Source organism: Vespula pensylvanica, chromosome 4, assembly GCF_014466175.1.
Source record: "Vespula pensylvanica isolate Volc-1 chromosome 4, ASM1446617v1, whole genome shotgun sequence".
NCBI lineage: Eukaryota > Metazoa > Arthropoda > Insecta > Hymenoptera > Vespidae > Vespula > Vespula pensylvanica.
The window spans coordinates 3,892,544-3,906,559 of record NC_057688.1 but is presented as its reverse complement, the minus strand read 5'-3'; the positions used below and the strand labels follow the sequence as shown (position 1 = coordinate 3,906,559).

The following is a 14,016-nucleotide window of genomic DNA, read 5'->3' as shown; positions in this document are numbered from 1 at the left end:
AAAACTTTAACTTTCTAAATAGAAACTCATAGGAATAATTTTAGCTAATAAATAAAAATTGTGTCATCGATCAATTTTAGTAAAAACGATATCGCTGTATTTGATTATAGATTTATAATAAATTTATAATAAATTTGTAATTGATTTATACTAACTTTAATATAAAGTAGTTACTAGCCTTTTAGTTACGTGGAGCTGTATCGCCTGCACAAACTGCTTTGCCGCAAAGTGTAGGTAAACGAAATTAATGCCACGATCGATGCGTTATTATAAAGTATGCAAGAAACTTTTCGTTAAAAAACATCACCCAGAAGCCACTATAGTGACATTTCGTCCAAAAAAATGACAGTGGGAAACTACTGTAATAGCGCGTAATGGCTAATGAGCTAGATATCATGTACCTACTTATGTCATAAAACTACAAAATTGTTACAGATAGAGAACAAGTGGTAAAAAAAATGTGATCGTCTCTCGAGATGTTCCAAAGAAGGTGTAGCAATCTCGATTCGCGTAATTTAGCTTCGTGACGTAACCATTCAAAGACTTATTTACGCTTGACGTACCGCTTTCTTCACTGATCTCTCACGGTCGTAATTAATTTCACGATATCTGGTTGGCACGCTTAATTGCGAGCAATTAGCTCGGAGAAGAGGGTGGCGAAAGGGGCCAGAGAGGACGGCGAAAGCACGCTACAGCGAGTTTCTTCGGGTTCATTAAAGCGTTCGACGTAATTGCCGACTCGATTCGGGGGAAAGCGTAATCTCCCTCTATCGAGTTTCGTTCAACAAAATCTTGTTCAATTGATATCGAACGTTGTGAAAATCCCAATAGAACGGATATATTATTTTTAAATATAGTTGGAACCATTGAAAACTCATAAATTTGATTAAAACCTTAGGAAAATATTTAACAAAGATAAAAAATAACTTTTAAATATTAAAACAATTTGCATCGTAGTCCTATATTATCATTTTAATCGATTCTCTTATTTTCCTTATATTATTATTACTACGATATACTACGATATATATATTGCTACGTTGAAATAAAAGAGAAAAAGAATGGTAAAAGGTATAAGAGAAGAGAAGAAAGGAAAGAAGAGAATCGGTGACTCGGTAGGAAAGTGGAGTGGGTAGTAGTGGGATAAAAGGAAAGAAAGAAGTCACGGTGGACCGTGTTGGTAATTAAACTGACGCGAATGGGGCTAATAAATTTGTGCGAGAGCATAAAACGAGTCTTGTAACTCTATCGAGGTAATTGCGGCGACCACGCCTGGTTACCGTGGGCCGCGGTTGGTTCTCTTACACCTTTTCGCATACCGCAGTAAGAGAGAAAGAGAGAAAGAAAGAGAGAGAGAGAGAGAGAGAGAGGAAAGAGAAAGAGAAAGATAGAAAGAAAGATAGAGAGAGAACGATGTAACCATAGTATAGTACCAACCGCCTGCTAATATCTCCTAGCACGTTCGTTGCGTTGTACCTTGTCAAAGCGTCACGTAGAGGCAATGGCGGCGGCGCTGGCAGCAGTGCCGATGACGACGCTGCCGACGTTCGCAAACCGGCCAACGAACGGGAACAAACAATTAACGAGCGTCCCGTTATCCCATAACGCGTCTATTCAATGCAAACGATGCACTAATGAAAGATAAATCTTACGCGGCATCGAAACTCGCAGCACGGAGGCGTATATCGAGGCGAGAGAGCTATCGCGTATGAGCCTTCGATGAAACAATAAGACAATGCTCCCTTAGAATTGCTCCCTTTTCTTCTATTAACAGCTATCGTTTCAATGATTCTCATCATCGATAAATAGATTTTAATTTTTAATTGAAGTAACCTTTAAGTATGTTAAAGCAGAATAATTTTATCAATTTTCTCATATTAATTAGAACGAACAACGATCTTCCCGTCTCGAGTTAAGGTAAGACGAGATTATTTTTTTATTAAATACTAGACAAGTGAAATCGCTAGTCTCAGTTGGTTTTCAACGCAGTTTTTATTAATGGTGAAACGTATTGTTCAAGGTACTAATTCAATAAGTTTTACTTACTCGTTACACTTCGAATTTTTATTGCACGTACATTAAAGGAATTCAAAGGAATAAAATGTTTTCATTACAGGCAATCTAATCACGTAATGTATTGTCCAAACTAGTGGAAGGTCATTAGGCGTTTCTTAAAATGATATTTGAAAACAAGATAAGAATTTTGTAGAACAGCACTTAAAAATAAAAATATTTATTCATTACGAAAGGAAGCTCATCGTTAACGAGTAGCATGATCTAAATGTAAACGATGAACTATCGTTTCTTCGTTTTTACTGACAGTGATTTGCGAATTTTCACGTTGGCATGACGCCTATAAAATAGTACAGGTATCGTGTGGAGCTTACGCGTGCGTCTCAATAAACTTGTCGCGATCACGTTTCATCGCTCGTATAACTCGCATGTTTTTTTCATAGTTTCGAAATATGTGCTTAAAGTTCGCTGTATTTTTACGACGTGCGTTTTTCACCCGCTTTATGGAGCAAGGTATGTAAATTTAGTCGTGTATCTTCACGGAAAGAACTCTACTGGTCGATGTATTTTATTATAATCTTATAAAAGTGAGTAAAAATTATGTTTGCAATATTTATAGACTCGTACCAGTTTCTTTTGCGACTTCGTATATTCTATTCCGCATGTCGCATCATTTTCATCGAAAGATCTTCTTTCACCTAATATTGAATATTTTTTGTATCATCAATTACTTATGACCACCTAAGAGTATTTCTCTTCTCTTTTTTGAGCAAATAAAAATTTTTGCAAGAAAAATACAGATAATATCTACAACAAATGAGACCATCTAAACAGAAAACCTTTTAAGCTAATTATATTAATTATTTCTTTTTTCTTATCTTTTTCAGGTTTAGTCTTATATGGTAATAGTTTATGAACGTTTTCACGGGATTAATTAAAATGTATTATCCATAATTCAGACGTTATAATTTGTAACGCTTTAGTAGTTTTCCAAAGAATAGTTTATTTGGATTCTATAAAGCACTGGAGCAACGTAATTTCGTGCATGTGCGCCTAAGCTATCATCTTTTCAGCAAGTCGTGCCAAGTGCCGTTTTTACGAGTTTGAAAATACATCACAGTTTCTTCGAAATAGATCAGGATCACCATCAAAATTCTTCTTGCAGACACTTTTCGCACGCTCCATTTATCTCAGTTCTTCGAATAAGAATACATAATAAGAGAAGTTTTTCAATATAACAGAAATGAAGCAGTAAAATGTTTAATATTAGTTGACGTAAAAAATCTATAATTTTAACAGTGAATATTTTTTCTATCTTCTCTATCTTCAGTAAAACAGTTTCAATTCATTTAAACTTTAAATAATTGGTTCATTAGTATTTAATACTACAATAAATGTTAATCTAAAAATTTTTATTTGGAAGAAAATCGAGTATATTCAGAATTCGATAATGGAAACGAAATAACGAATTGTGGTATATAATGAAAATTCATTAAATATTTATAATAAAAATAAATAAAAAAGAAATCTCTTATCATAAACGAATATTTTTTAAACATATTTTACGAATATTCATAACTACGATATTAGCTTTTATCAAAGCTTTAAGCATTATTTCAATATTTCGTGCAAAAACCTATACCACGTTACATTCTCTAGAAAAAAAAAATAAATAAATAAAAAAAAACAACAAAGGGTGTCGTCTTTTCGATACTCGATCGAAATAAAAATAACACGAATGCGAAGTTTGACATATATTCTGAAAAAATAAACTCAAAACTCGAAACGCTATTTCTGCTTTGTATTAAACCGAACACTGGTAAACACTAAGCTACATACATACATGCAACAGAGTCAGCGAACATGAGTTTTTTGAATCAGTCATGCGATACAGTAGCAACGTTCGGTAAATGTAAAAAGATATAACGCGATATTTTTCTAAACATACCGAAATATTATCCTCCATTGTATAACTTGAAAATATCGGAAGGTAGAAACTCCCACATAAAAATTTGTCTTCTGCATTAATAAGGTAACAAATTTATATGAAATCAGACTTAGCTCATTCACGATCTCGCGTCAACGATCGATTCGATATTTAATTCGGCGTAACGATAAGAAAAGATTATTAATCGAAGTAAGTAGATTGGGAAATGCAAGGGCGGACACGAGAAGAGCTCACAGGAGTAGTGCGTGCCGGCTATCGAAGAAGTCAACTCGAAACGGCAGCGGTATCCACCGGCAAGCGAATATACCGACTCCGGTGAAAGAACCAACCGGTTTTCTCAAGTCAAGATGGCCGATGCTCGTGTGGAGGGAGAAGACTGCCGGAGGAAGAAGAGAAGATGAAGGAGAAGGAGGAGAAAGAGAAGAGGAAGAAGAAGAGAAAGAAGAGGAAGAAGAAGAAGAAGAAGAAGAAGAGAGCAGTCGAGCGAACGTGGAGGTGGGCAACCGAGCGAACACGCAGGGTGGGCAGAAAGCGATCATAACTCAGGTGGCCGCGGACAAGCAGCGCTTGTTTCGTGCATTCGAAACACGGAACACACACGAGTTCGCCAGCGTTGTGCACGACGTGCCTTCCATGGACGCTTGGAACACGTTCGCCTTCTCTATCTTTCTTTCTCTCTTTCTCTCTCTCTCCCTTTCTCTCTCCCTTTTTCAACCTCCCTCGCTCGTCTCTATCTCTATCCATTTATCTATTCATCTCCGTCCTTGTTCTTGTCTTTCTAACCTCTCTCTTTTTCTCTCCTCGTCCTCTCTCTCTCTCTCTCTCTCTCTCTCTCTCTCTCTCTCTCTCTCTCTGACTGTTGCCCTCTCTTTGTCGACAAAAGAGAGTTCGGACATTCGTGTCGCGGACGGCGGCAGCTCCGGCACGCCAACACAATCCGTGGATCTTTGTAGCGCACACTCGCGTTCAAAAATATTTACGGTAGCCCTTGAATCGTGCTTCTGCCACTCTTAATAAATACAACCATTGGAGCCAAGAGTCGTAGTTTTCGTTCGTCTGGAAAGAACTTCCTTCTCTTCTTCTTCTTCTTTATGAAGAATCCTTTTCTTCGTCCGTTGCTCTCTATATCTCTTTCTCTTTCTCTTATAAAATTCCTCAACCGGATGATCTTGTTTCAGTAAGGTGGCTAACCACGTACGCTCTTTCGAGTCAAGATCTTCTCTCTCTTTTACGATCGCTTCGATCTCGTACATTCGCTATATACCTGTGGCGAAGACGAACGAGTTTGTCGAGAAGAAGGAAAGGAAAGGAAAGAATCAAGAGCGTCCATTTTCGAAGGAAGTAGAATTTAGTCCTGGCTTCGAGCTAATCACAAAACCGACGGAACTTGTTGTAGCGAATGTACAAGCTTGAGAGAAACGCGGAGAGCTTCATCGGCTACGTGGTCGCGGCTCGTGTCCGTCCATCCGTCTCCCTACAAATGAAGACTTTAAATAATTTAGTCGCCGGTTGTAAATCCCGTCGGGGAAGCGACGTTAATCGATACACGCCGCCGTGCACCGCGCCGTTATACGGCCCCGAGAACATTTATGAATGCGCGCTATGAATCACGAGATAATAATATCGTGCGTGCGCTCGCGCGCTCAGGCTCGCGCTTGAGCGTGGCCACGACCACCATTGGGAAGCAACACCAATGTTACCGCCTTTAATACCTGAGAATTCTCTACTCGAGACACCGTTATATATAAGATATTCTTGATCTTTTCAATGTGCTAATAAGGCAATAACAATAATTAACCAATCTATATTAATATTCACCGTAAGGTTTCTTATAATGATCATACTTTAACAGCGAAATCAAATAACTTTCGTTTAAGTTGGACATGAAAAGAACGTACATAGGTACCTAAGAAACATCAAAGAGGAAAGCAAGAAAGGTTTCAACGATAATTCCAACGCGAGAGTCTTCGATGACTCCTCCGCACTCTTCCGCCTCTTTCTTCTCGCACGACGACGATAAATTCGTCGCGTCTCGTGCGAGAGGCAATCCTACTGGCTTGGTACGGCTCTTCGGTATTATTATTTACGCCACTCGATTCCATTAGGAGAGAACTTTACGCCATGGCGGTACCACCGTTTTCAGTCGGACGTCGCTCGGATCGATTTATCGTTCGCGAAGCCGCTAATAAATTACGCGTAATAGCATTGAGATAGATCGACGGATAGGCCAGGCGTAGGCGTGGAGACGTTGCGGCGGACAATATTTCAATGTGCAGTAGCTTTATGACCAAAGGTTACGAGCCAGGAAGAGCCATAATGCCTCGTATCTCCTTTACCTCCTAACCATCCTTTCTCCCTCTTACTTCTTCTATTACTACTACCACCATTATGACTACTATTTTTTTACTCAGGCACCATTTATACGTTCCTCGCGTTTCGCGGCATGCTCGACTGTCGATTCTCGTCTGCATATCGAATCATAAACTTGTATTCTGATGTTACTTTCCTCGTATTCGATATATCATCATTGAATTCATCATCATTACGTTCGCTATTATAAAAAGAATCATATGGGTTATTCGGTTTAAATAAATTTTAATACGAACTCAAACGATTTGAAAGATCATCGAATAAACTAAGCTGAGAATTGTTTTCCCTTCTCTAGTTGCAAGCTTACTATTAATTATCGCGTTAAAATGTATCGGATTCGTTAGTGAAAACATTTTGTATCTTAATAAATGCCAACTTTGCGTCCGTGATCCTTTATTAAAACAGGCTTCCTCTCTCTTCCGCAAATGATCACTCGATTTTATTTTATTTGGAACGTTCCGAAGGCGATACGGCTCATTGCCATCATCGTTTACATGAATCGCAATAATTTAGAATGCAGTTACAGCAAACTGGGACGCGTTCGATTAAAGAAACGTTATCCCAATATGAAGGAATTAAATTATATCGAGCTTTCCAATGTGGCGTATCTATGTACATATATATTACATCTATACGTTGCAAACGTTCGCTTAAAGGCTCGGTAATAAGAATAAATCGTCTACTTATCGCCACACGTCTACGATTATACGTTACAGACAGGTATTCGGTTTATCGTCGATAACTATCCTGAGCTGAAGCGCGTATACGCGAGTAACATCGCACATATTTCGTATCGGCTAAACGTTGATGCCAAGATTGCAACACGTATCTAACGGTAACACGAATTTCTCTTCGCTTTACGCTTTGATTTTACCCTCTTTTATCCAAATATATATCCACAATCTATAATCCAGATATAAATTCCGACGATAAACGGATTTTCTTTGGCAAGAAAATACGGTTGATGAATGGAAGACGGCGAAATAAATTGCGCTACACAGATATCGTTAAAAAATTGTATTTATTCATAAGTTTCATCAAATCATTTATTCGAGTTAATTCTTCTGACGAGTATATCTAATGAAGAAGACAACTTAAATACTCTTGAAGATTTTTATAATTACGCGAGCTTATTGATATCCTGATACCAATACGAAAAACGTTCCTCGAATATCGGACATTTGCCATATCGACGGGAAACGTAATGATAAGTTTGAAATTTTCCGAAAAACTTATTGCGAGGACTCGCGCGTAAATCGAAAAAGCCAAAGGGTTCCACGAATCGTGATTACGTCACTACCTTCGTCGGAGTCCTTTCTATTCCCGACAGACATACATATGTACACGCCCGTAGACTTGGATGCGGTTATAAATTAGGTTTTATGAGGGAGATAAAATGCGCGTTATTATCTAAACGGCGACGCCTTTACGGAGATCGTATCCCACGCTATTCCCTGATCGTGTGTACGTATATACTCTCACTTATGTCTACGTATATACGTTTGGACAAACGGAGAAAAATGTATGTGTATTTGTGCGAATTCGCATACGTTCATCGGATGTGTATTGGATGGTCGGTTTACGGAATGGAAAGACGTTCACCCTCGAATACGACGACTACGACGAGAAGGACCCTTCGTAATACGTAGATTGACTGTCAGCTGTAGAGAATAGTCAGGAAATTGAACGAGAAGGAAGATAGCTTATGCGAACGCGAGATCATTCTCCTCTCGCGAACCCTTAAAACGGGTTAGTGCTCACGAATCGGTACTTTCAATACGATATATCCGAAGTAACAGCCGTTATTTTAGAGATCGTGACGATCGAAAAAGGGAGATCGCCCCCGCTTCCTTCGTGCTTATGCATTTATTTCTTCGCTTGCCGGGCCCGCGCGTGATCAAGATAAACTTACATATCTCTTGATTTTCATTACATGCTTGCGGATCAAACGGATTTATGTATTACTTAAAAATCGGAAGGATTCTTTGCTCGTTCAATTTCTTTTCTTTGCAAAATTCCAACTGTTATTGTATCTATAATTAATTCGTTTTTCTATCACAAAAGGATGGCTCACTTAAAACAGATTACCCGAATAACTCCGTTATTTTTGATTTATAAGTTACATTATTTCAAGAGATACATCTCACGATAGATGGATTTTTGAAATTATTTTTTTTTTAAGAAATTTCAAAAATTATCAGTTTTTTTTTATATGAAACCTTACAATTTTTTACACGAATCGATTCCTCGTGCTATTCTGAATAAAAAAGTATTAGGCTACAATGTCGAAAAACGATTAATTCGCAAGATATTTTAAGAAATATATTTGATGATTCACGCAATTGTAACAAGCCATCTTTTTCTTTTGCTTGAAGTTAGAAAAAAATGTTAAAAAAAAGATGGATGTTTATGATCATATTCTTTTCCATAAAACCAAAAATAACGGAATTATTCAGGTGGCCTGTTTTAAGTATCCCATCTTATATACGTTGAGTTCAATTTTTCGAATATTATCAATACATAAATATTAATGCATAAATTTCGATTACATGAGTCATTAATCTCAAGTTTCTGACAGTGAATCATCGTAATTTGTTTACGCGCGTACACATCTATCCCTTGGTAAAGCAAATAAACACGCGTGTGTTTGTTCGCCTTAGCATAATATTCCATACATCGTTGAGAGAATTTGTTGTCGAACCAAATATTGCTCTTAGAAAAACAGAATAAAATTCAGAAAGTCTAAGATTTAAGATTTAAGGTTTGTTTCCAACGCGATAACATCTTAATGTACTTAGCATGGATAAAAAAAGAAAGCATTTTTTTAATAAGACATCCGATGATTGAACTAACTTGAAAATATATAAAAAAAATCATTCTTTTTAAATTTTCAGTGAATTAAAATGCTAAGAATTTTTCATGCATAGCGATAAAACCGTCTCAAAAAGATCTCCTTGGGCGTTCGAAGCGAAGAATGGAAGTGACGAAGCGGAGGAACGACTTCTTTCACATATCATTTCGTGCTCGTTCTTCTGGGTGATATCCAAGATACTGCCCACGCTCCGTCTATAAGAGAGCCGGTTGATATATCCTCCCGCTAATGTTTCGCTTCGTCAGATGTTATGACCGAACATCCTTTAGCCTGCCACCGGGTGGTCATTTCGACGTGCTCTTGTTGCGAAAACGACCGTTATAAATTATGAGAAACGTATCTCCCACTCTCTCTCTCTCTCTCTCCCTCTCTCTCATCCTCTCTCTTTTTCTCTCTTTCTCTTTCTTTCACTCGAACAGCGCATATTTCAAGTCTTTGAAGCCGCGTCCTCGCTCTCGAAGCGAGCGGATGTAGTACAACGATCGAAGATCGATGCTCATCACCGAAACAGGACGCGAGCCCTTATCCCGAGTGTATGAAACTCGACATACCTATCTTAAGCTTAACGTTCTCACGCGATTACGCCTCTCCTCTTTAGGAGTGACTTTGATTAATTCACCTCTTGCTTCGCGATCTTCGCCGCAACCTATCACGCATAATTTTGCGATTTCTATCTGACGATTCTCTCGCTTCTAGTAAAGGAAAAAAAGATTTATTAAACGTTGTTCATTTACCTTCTTTTTTCTTTTTATTTATTTCTTTTTCTTTCCTTTTTTCTCTGTTTCCTTTTTTTTTCTTTCCTTTTTTCTGTTTTATTGGCACATTCAATACATACGTAAGATCAATTTCTATATGGGATTTAAACCTTCCCTCTTTGAAAGAAATTCAACGAAAACGTTTTAGGTCCAGGTAGTCCAGATTTACGACTATCCTCTCGTACGATTACGGATCATGTAAAAAACGACTCGATACGGGAAAACATATACCGAACAACCTACGATCATCAGAAGAGGAAGAGAAGAAAGACGAAAAGAGGAAAGCGAGGAGAGGGAAGGCTATTATTCATCGCTTTGATGGCGGGCACCGAACGGCTAATGAGCCAGGCATACCGACGTGTCTGCGGTGATCATAGTCAGCGGGGACAAGCATAATAATCCTGCAGAGATCGGCGATCGGCGAAACGTCTGTCGGCGTGGCACGGTAGCCGCAGATGGAGCCTTGATATGGTCGCCGAGAGCGTGTCGAGACTGAGCGAGAAACCATTCCTGGAAGCCGTTAACTACGTCGTCGCGTACTGACGCGTGTACCGATCCGTGTACGTGCTGCCGATTAAAGAACCTCTTTCATCCAATCCAGGATGGCCTCTCTGATGTGTCCCTTCGCTCGCTTGCCACTTGTTCGTCCTTCGATGGATACGATAAATTCTTTTGCCGTTACTCTTAAATCGCATAAATAAAAATAGAAAAAATCCTTTTTGCATAGTTGCCTTTTAATTACGTGATTTTTACAAATGTAAATTTATGAACGTTCTGGCTGAAATATCATATTTCAAATTTAATTCGTTAATTTGCTAATACGATACGTTCATCGATTTTGCAATATATTCATTATCGATAATATATTTTAAATCGAGAAAATATCCATTGATTAAATCAGAAAGTTTATTTAAATTCATCGGATCATAACATTTATGCCAATGTATTTTGGAGATGTAGGAACACTCGAATGGCTGGTTCCTCCAAGTCGGTTTCGAGTTTATAGACCTGACATATAGCCCATCAACCCTGAACATTAACTTAATTGCTATACAATCTAATTTACGATCGTAAGATTTTAAACTTCTACAGAACACCTAAATTGTCGTCGAGCGACATAATAAATTCCGAGCTATTCATGGTCGGTCTCAACAAGAATCGCGGGATAATATCGAGCTACGAGACTGTATTAGTGTTTCTTCATCGAGTAAATCGTCTGAAGGAGTGATGGAGAGACGGAGGTAAAAGAGGAGAAGAGTGGGGAAAAGAACGATGGAGTTGATACGACGGAGATGAAAAAGAAGGAGTTTGTCGTCGAGGGGTTGGCTCGTCTTCGAGCAAACAAAGCCATTAGACGGTTTCACTCGTCTTCAGAAGAGCGACAGGTGCATTTTCGCAAGAACGCGTATTTTTTTCAGTTTGGACTCAAGTAGATACGCGTAAGCCAATACCCAAGTGTATGTATTTCCATGAAGATACTCCTACCGAGTTGGCGATGAACGACGAGAAACAAGAGATCGTTTCAAATGCTTCTCGAATTTTGCATTACGTTCGATCTTAGAAAAGAAGCCAATAGTCATTATAAGTAATAGAATATTAAAGTAATAGAATATTTTGATCAGCTATAAAATATCAGAGAGAACTTTATTAAAGCATTTCAAGAAATTTTCGTATAATTAAGTATAATTTGTCCGCGTTTTTGTATACCTTTAATTATAAATAAGAATTTCTTAAAAATAAAAATATCTTTATTAATCATTTTTATCTATTAAAACATTTGAAAAAATCCTTGTGTATAATTAATTACGATATTACAATTTGCGCCTAGAAATTTAATAAAAAAATTATTAACGGATATCGACTAATTTATAATATTAGTAATTGTGATAAAATCTTTCAATTGCTGTTCGAGTTTCGAACGTATATAATTATCCTTTATATAATGTATCATTATAAGATTGAGAAAAGGAAAATATAATGACATATCGAATTTCTAAGTATTACGATAAGCATAGGAACGTCTTGTTTCGTTTGATAATTTATCGAGAACTTTAAAAGGATATATAAATAAAAAAAAGCAATTATCTTATGATCGAAGTTTAGAACACGCTTAGGATTAGAAAAGGCCGGTCGAATTTGAAGTCACGTTAATGCTCGTGACATTTTTAGCCGTGCCCCTGGAGAGCGAGCCCAAGAACGTAACGTAGCGTGCGAGCGTTCCCGGCGTTGAATGCTCGCTCGACAGCGAATAATTTACGATCGTGTATAGCGCGCGGTACGCTACTGTTTCGCGTTACACTATAGCTTGCGTCAGTTTCTCATATATCGTCGAGGCCGTGCGTAATAATTCAAACCGCATGAAAGGACAGTCCGCGTATAACGATTTCTTCGACTGCCATCGAGCACCGACATCGTCGTCATCGTCGTGGTCGTGGTCGTCGTGGTTATCGTTGTGTTTGAACAAAGACGCACGACATCGTCCTACCGTTTGGTTATCGCCTTTTAATTTATTGACGACGACGGGCCGCACATAGTAAGAAAAATCTTTAACCGATTGTGTTACTTCTCTGAATAAGACTTAAGAAAATATTGTGAAAAATATAATGAAAGTAACGTTCCTCAGAAAACGTTTCTCTTAAAATCTTTTGATCGATCTCTACAATTGCTATAATATCAAATACATATTCCTAATTCTTTCTTTTTATTTATAACATCTCTAGGATGTTTTTACAGGAATTATTAAAAATATTTTTACACCGATTCGATTCGAAACATATCACTGTGAAATTCGATCGAAATCGAAGCGTTAATCGCTTTCGAAGATTCTTTTCTACATGAAAAGATTAAAAAAGAGCGATGTAATATCGATGAGTTACAGGTTCCTCTCTTTTCTTTTTTCGTGTTTTTTTTAAGAAAAGCGAAGAAAAACGAGAAGAAGAGGAAAAGAAAGAGAATGAGTGTGTGGCACGCAGATGCTTGGCCAATTGTGGGTCTTGCTCCCTACGTTTCAAAGAGGGACAGAAATGTGTCAACGTGTCCAAGATGAAAGATGAACATCCTATGGAGGATCTCATTAGTAGGCCAACATCAGACACTCCCAGGTTTCTCCCCACTACAATGTTCTTTCTTTCCTTTTTTCTTTCAACACGCCTACTTCTTTGCTTTCTCTTTTTCTACTTTCCATGTAATTCCTCCAGGTGCTGGCAGTCCAGTTGTTGAGGGACTTCAGCTGGTCGCCTACGCTAACGTCTATCGGCTAATCTTTGCATTCGTTCGCACAAAGGTCATGACTAATGACGGTTGTATAGAAGCACAATAGCCAGTCACCGGACCCGGGACTGCCCAGTCATGGTCGTGACATGGCGTCGGGAAGTAACCTCGCTAATTTCACCATCGCTCTTCGTTGTCGCTCATGAAAGACCAAGGCGGCTCGCTTTTGTGAATTTGACATTCTCGATGACTCCCATACGGGGCATACCTCCGGCACCAGATTTCCTTCTCGATTTTCTTTTACGGTGCTACGTTATCGATTTTGCAATCATGCTCTATACGTAGTTAAAGGTTAATTTCTACGCTCGTTAGCGATTGCAGCGGAGGTATCGTAAATCAATTTTCCATCGAAGCGTCCGATCGGATGACGTTTAAAGTGAAAAAGCATCGAGCTTTCGTATAGTTTGCTAGCTTTTTCAGAAGTTTTCAAAAGATCCGTACATTTTGTAAATTAACTTCGAACGAGAAGTGAAGATGCAAGGAAATAAAATGAAAAAACGATATCGAATAGAAAAGAGGCTTCTAGCAGGAAAGAAAGAAAATATACACGAGGAAAAAAGTAAAGAAAGTACGGGTAAATGGGGTGGTAGTCGAAAAGCTAAGTAGCACAATCTGCGAAACTGCAACTTGGCTATAACAAATACGCAAGGAAATAAATGTCTGTATAAAAGAGTTGGCAAGTTCCCCGGATAATATCAAGATGTCGCCGGATATATTCGTGAGGAGGTCGAGGAGAGACGGGGCTAGGTATTTTATGAAGAACATAACCCTTTGTATCGTATCTCGCT

The 14,016-nt window shown here is 38.2% G+C and overlaps 1 long non-coding RNA gene across 1 annotated transcript; it reads left to right on the top strand.

Annotated features, from left to right (window-relative positions):
* The first annotated feature begins 12,293 nt into the window (after positions 1 to 12,293).
* Positions 12,294 to 14,016, top strand: LOC122628442. Its single transcript, XR_006327047.1, has 3 exons — positions 12,294 to 12,491; positions 12,872 to 13,059; positions 13,156 to 14,016. It is a non-coding gene; the product is annotated as an uncharacterized LOC122628442 (long non-coding RNA).